Source organism: Panthera pardus, unplaced genomic scaffold (genome assembly GCF_024362965.1).
Source record: "Panthera pardus isolate Hobbes unplaced genomic scaffold, ASM2436296v1 HiC_scaffold_24, whole genome shotgun sequence".
NCBI classification, from domain to species: domain Eukaryota; kingdom Metazoa; phylum Chordata; class Mammalia; order Carnivora; family Felidae; genus Panthera; species Panthera pardus.
Window position 1 is genome coordinate 31,516,705 of NW_026526810.1, and position 6,701 is coordinate 31,523,405.

Below are 6,701 nucleotides of genomic sequence, written 5' to 3' on the forward strand. Positions count from 1 at the left end.
AGTCCCCATCCTCACTCAGCCCCCTCCTGTCATTATTCCATTCAGGGCAGATTCTAAGGTCCATCACTTCCTGCAAATACTTCAAGTCCCTTGTCCCTTTCTCTTTCCATTGCACTTACCTTACCTGGGAAAACTACAACCACGGAGTGATCCAGTCATCCTCTCTGATCCTTACTTCCTACCATAAACCCCATAACACACCTACATCGAAACTTTTCATCCTTCATCTTAGAACGGAGAGAAGTGCTGTGTCCCCCATCAAAGGCTATCTCTTCCCTCCGTAGTCTGGATCCCGTTCCTTCTGTCTTCTCAAGGCCTTTGCTCCTTTGACTGATATACGTATTAATCAGTATATGCATAACAATCAACACATGTGTAACAACACACATCTAAGAATGTATATGTAAAATACAATATAAGAATGTCAATAGCAGCACTGTTCGTAGTTGGAAAACTCTTAAACCATTCCAAATGTTTATCGACAAGAGAATGGTTAAAGTATGATGCATCCGATACTAGAATAATATATAGCAGTGAAAAATTTCTCAATTACAACTGTATGAAATAACATGGAAAAATCACAGAATAAAATATGGAGTGAGAAAAGCAAGCGTACGCAGACAACTTAAGTTTTGACACCATTTGCTTTTATTTTATTTTATATACTTTTAAATGTTTTATTTATTTTTGAGAGAGAGCACGCAAGTGGGGGAGGGACAGGGAGAGAGGGGGACAGGGAAACTGAAGCAGGCTCTGTGCTGACAGCGTGAGATCGTGACGTGAGCCCAAGGTGGACGCTCAACTGACTGAGCCACCCAGGCATCCCAGCACCATTTGTATAAAGCTCAGACACAAGCAATATGAAACATATTGCTTATATTTTTAGACCTACAAATACACACTGAAACTATTTTTTAAAGGAATGATAAATAAAAAATTCAGGATAGTGGTGATCTCAGTGGGATGGGAGAAGGATAATGCATAGCTAGGTGTAAGATATTGGCTAGTTCTTAGATTGGACCTTGTGTTCACAGGTGTGTGCATTCTGTTATGCTTTGTAACATACATAAATGTTATACATATATTTTATTTTGTAGCTATCAAAAATATATAAAATAATATTTAAAACTTTTAGGGGCTATGAAAAAAAAGAATCTATAATGAGACCCCTCTGTTCAAAACAGCTATCCTAACTTGTTTCTCATTCTTTCCAACAACACAATCTGAGTCAAGTAGATCAGTTTCTTTACTGAAACTTAATCATTTTTTTTTTTAAGTTGGCTTCACACCCAAATGGGGCTAGACTAGAACTCAAGACCCTGAGATCAAGAGTTGCATGGTCTACAGACTGAGCCATTTAACCAAAAATGGTTAAAAAAGGTTAACCATTTTTTATGCTTCTATTATTTCCCTTATCTCAAGGAAACTTCCCATACATCTATTCAAATCCTACTTAATTCCAAGATTTTCCTCAAGCTCTAAATCTTTCCAGAAGTCCTTCCTGACTACTCCAGCTCTTGTTCAACTTTCTTCTAGCACTTATCAACTTTCGGGTTCCAAGTAAATGAGCATTTAACTGTATATTGCCTTCATCCTTTCTTTTTATTAAAAATTTTTTAATGTTTATATATTTTTGAGGCGGGGGGGGGGGTGGGGGGAGAGGCAGAGAGAAAGAGACAGAGACAGAAGCAGGCTCCAGGCTCTGAGGTGTCAGCACAGAGCCTGATGTGGGGCTCGAACCTACGACCATGAGATCATGACCTGAGCCTAAGTTGGATGCTTAACCAACTGAGCCACCTAGGCACCCCATCTCATTACTAGTTTAAACAGAAAGAAATGTATGAAAGAATACACATGGCTCCCAGAATCTGAGTGGGCAGAAAGTAAGTCTTGGGAGCTATACAGTACGAATGCTAAAATTTTGTTGTTTTGGTCCTCCATTGGAGACCCTGAAAGTCTGGAAGTAGAAAATTCAAAGTTGGACACAAGTGCCTCTACCACTGGGCAAAAACGGACTTCCACTCTCACCACTGATGCTGGATGCTGAACACGACCACCAGCACCTTTGCCCTGCTTCCCTTGGAAGCTAGTTATTATCGTTATGGTGGGGGGACAGAATAGGTTGCAAGCAGTTCCTCTATTTTCACCCTCTTCTGACCCAAAATCTCACTCATTTGGAAAAATGGGGCAGCCAGTGTATACCTAACATACAGAGCCTTGCAGGTGAATTTTCAACTTTTATCTTAGGGATAAACTCATAAAACAATGGGAGTCCCCGATTTTCTTATATTAACTAGTTTGATTTATTACCTAAAACACAGAGCATTCAATAGGTACCTGTTGATTTATTACTATTCAGGATCCTCCGTTAAAATAGTACTTCGGGGATCATCTAATCCCTGCCTTTTGTATCACAAAAGGGCAACTGTGCAATGAAGCGATTTGATTATGTTAGGCTTTGGGTTCTTAGTAGAGCTGATAATGTGGTTTCAGAGTGTAGTCTAGGAAAGATTCCAAAAAGGCATAACACAATGTACAGTGATGTAATATTCTTCTTGTGCTAAAAGCTGCTTGCGTGCACGATTGTGAAAGTACAAGTTATTCACACTCTTAATATTTTGCGGAACACTCCATAATTGTAGATGTGAAAAATTAATTATTGGTTTCTTATTTCTCTTTGGTTATTTGAAGCAGTCTGCTATATCCCCCGACATCTTTTCACCCCTTCTCCCACAGTAATAGAAACCCTGATGTTTTTACTGAGCCATGACCACCAAGAATAAAGACTTTATTCCCAGTCTTCTTTGCAGCTGTGTGTGGCCATGTGAGTGCACTCTGCCTAATGGAATGTAACCAGAATTGTATGCAACTTCTGGGAATTTTTCTAAAAATGGGCTGTTTTTCCCTCTTTCCTGCTGATCGAAATGCAGTTGGAGCTCTAAAAGCCATCTTGGACAATGAGGTGAACTTGAGAATGAGACGGTTCCATGGTAAAGCAAGAAGACAGGAGTCTGGATTCTTTTTTTTTTTTTTTTTTTTAAATTTTTTTTTTAACGTTTTTATTTATTTTTGAGACAGAGAGAGACAGAGCATGAACGGGGGAGGGGCAGAGAGAGAGGGAGACACAGAATCCGAGCAGGCTCCAGGCTCTGAGCCATCAGCCCAGAGCCCGATGCGGGGCTCGAACTCGTGGACCGCGAGATCGTGACCTGAGCCGAAGTCAGACGTTTAACCGACTGAGCCACCCAGGCGCCCCAGGAGTCTGGATTCTTAACACCAAGGTGCACCATACCAACTGTGGACTCATCACTTCAAGATTTCTTATACATGAGAAACAAACAAGCTTTCTATTTTGTTTATTGGTATTTTAGTGTATTTTAGGATTTTTTCCTGTTATTTGTAGCTGAATCAGATCTGAATGTATTATTCCTGGCCTGGCCACCTCGATTGCTAATGCTGTTATAGACCTGGTTGGGTGATAGGATCCCAACTCGGACATGTCATGTACAAGACAGAGTCAAATAGATGCCACAGTCTTGAGATGTAGTCCTCAAATACACAGCAGACCACAGCAGCCAGCCCACCACTCACCTAACTGATAAGCCCAAATAACACCAACCAATCAACAAGAATCAGAGACTTCATTTTTTTTTTTTTTTTTTTTTTTTTACTGTGAGAAAAAAATAGTTCATGGTCTTTTGGTTGTAAAAGATATACTCCATTTCTCTTTTTTCCAAACCTCATCTCTGGGCTGAGTGTGTTCTCTGCTTGCCAAAAAAACTTTTACACTCTATACTCAATCTCTGGCCTTTCACAGTCTATTTTTTCTTTAATACTATTCACTTCTAAAAACAATTAAATTGTTTTAAGAGAGGGTTATTGACATAGTGCATGGGAAAGCTATCTTTATATCCCTGGTGAAACTGCTATGGAAAAAATATTTTTAATGTTTATTTATTTATTTTTTATTTTTTTATTTTTATTTTTTTTTAAATTTTTTTTCAACGTTTTTTATTTATTTTTGGGACAGAGAGAGACAGAGCATGAACGGGGGAGGGGCAGAGAGAGAGGGAGACACAGAATCGGAAACAGGCTCCAGGCTCCGAGCCATCAGCCCAGAGCCTGACGCGGGGCTCGAACTCACGGGCCGCGAGATCGTGACCTGGCTGAAGTCGGACGCTTAACCGACTGCGCCACCCAGGCGCCCCAATGTTTATTTATTTTTAAGAGAGAGAGAGAGAGAGAGTGCAAGGAGGGGAGGGGCAGAGAGAGAGGGAGACACAGAATCTGAAGCAGGCTCCAGGCTCTGAGCTGTCAGCACAGAGCCTGACCTGGGGCTCAAACCCACGAACGGTGACATCGTGACCTGAGCTGACATCAGACGCTTAACCTACTGAGCCACCCGGGCGCCCCTGAAAAATATATTTCTACTATTCCTCACATATGAACAAAAGAGACGATTACCTTTGATAATAGTATGCCAGTGCTTTATAACTGTGGTAGTTATATTCACATGGGCCCACAATTACTTACCAAAGTCTTTACATTTTCTCAAAAGGTCAAACATTCTAAAAATTATATGGATAATAACAGGTAACATTAAGTACTATAATTTAATGCTCCCCATAATCCTATCCAGGAGGTACTGTTATTAATAATGAGAAAACTGAAGCACAAAAGGTCACCAAGTAGTAAATGATGGAACTGAGATTCAAACCCTCAGAGCCTCTGGGCTGGGTTTTTCTGTGTGGGTGTGGGTGAGGGGAGCAGTATGACTTTTCAATTTCTCAAAGTGCTTTTACATTTACTTTATTAGTGGAGAATATAGGCTGTTACCTCGATAATTGGAAGAATGCTCCTTGCCTCAGTTTTTCAGACTATTGAAGTCGACATATTTCCCATTCAAATTAATGTTAATTTTCTTTCTTTTCAAAAAGGTTTTACTTTATTTTTTAAAGTTTATTCATTTAGTTTGAGAGAGAGAAAGAGTGCATGCACTCACACAAGTCAGGGAAGAGCAGAGAGAAAGCAAGAGCGAGACCGAGAGAGAGAGAGAGAGAGAGAGAGAGAGAGAATCCCAATCAGGCTCTCCACTGTCAGTGCAAGCTGGATGTGCGGCTTGAACTCACAAACCGTGAGATCATGACCTAAGTCGAACTCAGACATTTAACTGACTGAGCCATATAGGCACACCTAAAGGTTTTATTTTTAAGTAATTTCTACTCCCAACATGGGGCTCAAACTTACAACCCTTGAGATCAAGAGTCACATGCTCTACTCACTGAGCCAGCTAGGGGCCCTAACATTAATTTTCTCAATTGCTTAATATTAATAAATGTTATCTTGCATGTATAGCTATAGATAAATGTATTTTATACATATTTTTTATGTAAAATATTTATGTATAGAAATAAAATCATAAAATCGAGGAAAATGGTACATATACATATTTGCATACACAATTTTAGATAATACAGCTTGCTTGCAATTTAGTTTATCTTATTCTCACACACTTGATTTATTCTTGTATAATTTTTTAAAAAGAGTTTATTTTTAAGTAATCTCTACACCCAACGTGGGGCTCAAACTTACAACTCGGAGATCAAGAGTTGTATGCTCCACCAACTGAGCCAGCCAGGCGTCTCTATTCTTTTATAATTTTAACAAAATATTTCAAGTTATAGCAAAGTAGAATAATGTTGCAAACGCTACCCATCTTTGTGATTTGTCAAATCTTAATGCCATATTTGCCACAGATAACTTCTTTTAGGGTTTTTTTTTTTTTTTTTTTTTTTTTTTTTTTTTGCGTAGTTAATGTATTTATATGTTGAAAAATGGTATGGGGCAGAGCGCGGTTGAGCACCGGACTTCGGCTCAGGTCATGATCTCAACGGTTGGTTGGCTGGAGCCCAAGAAGGGGCTCTGTGCTGACAGCTCTGGCCTGGAGCCTGCTTCGGATTCTGTGTCTCCCTCTCTCTCTCTCTCTCTCTCTCTGTCCCTTCTCAGCTCACACAATGTCTCCCTCTTTCTCTCTCTCTCAAAAATAAATAAACTAAAAAAAAAAAAAAAAAAAAAAAAAAGGTATAGGGTTACCCAGCGGGCTCAGTTGGTAGAGCAAGTGACTCTGATTCTGAGGGTCATGAGTTCAAACCTCGCCATGGGGTAAAACTTTCTTAAAAAAAAAAAAAGGTATAGAGGTGAGTCCCCATCCCACCTCCTCCTATATTCCCAGTTACCATCCCCACAAGTATTATAAGCAAATTTGAAGACATTTGGATTCACTTTTTTTTTTTTTTCTAAGTAATCTCTACACCCAAGTGTGGCTGGAACTAACAACCCTGAGATCAAGACGTCGGCCAGTTCTATCTACTGAGCCAGCCAGACATCCCTGAACTGTCTTAAAAAAAAAAAATTATATATATAAAGTGACATATTTTTGACATTTTTGTGCCTACATGACTCTAACACTCTATCACCTCTTTTCTCAGCTCATTATTCAATAAACAGTAAAACTCAGTGTTCAAGCAATTGTTACTAACTCTGAACAATCAGAAGTTTTTCATTAAATTCTTTTGCCTCTATTTTTTTCTACTCCATCCACAAGCCAGTTTTCTAGAAAACTGAGGCCTTTCTCCAAAGTCTAAAGGGCTTAGAGCATAACACAATGAGCTTTATGCAAATAAATTTCATTTCCCGTGAGG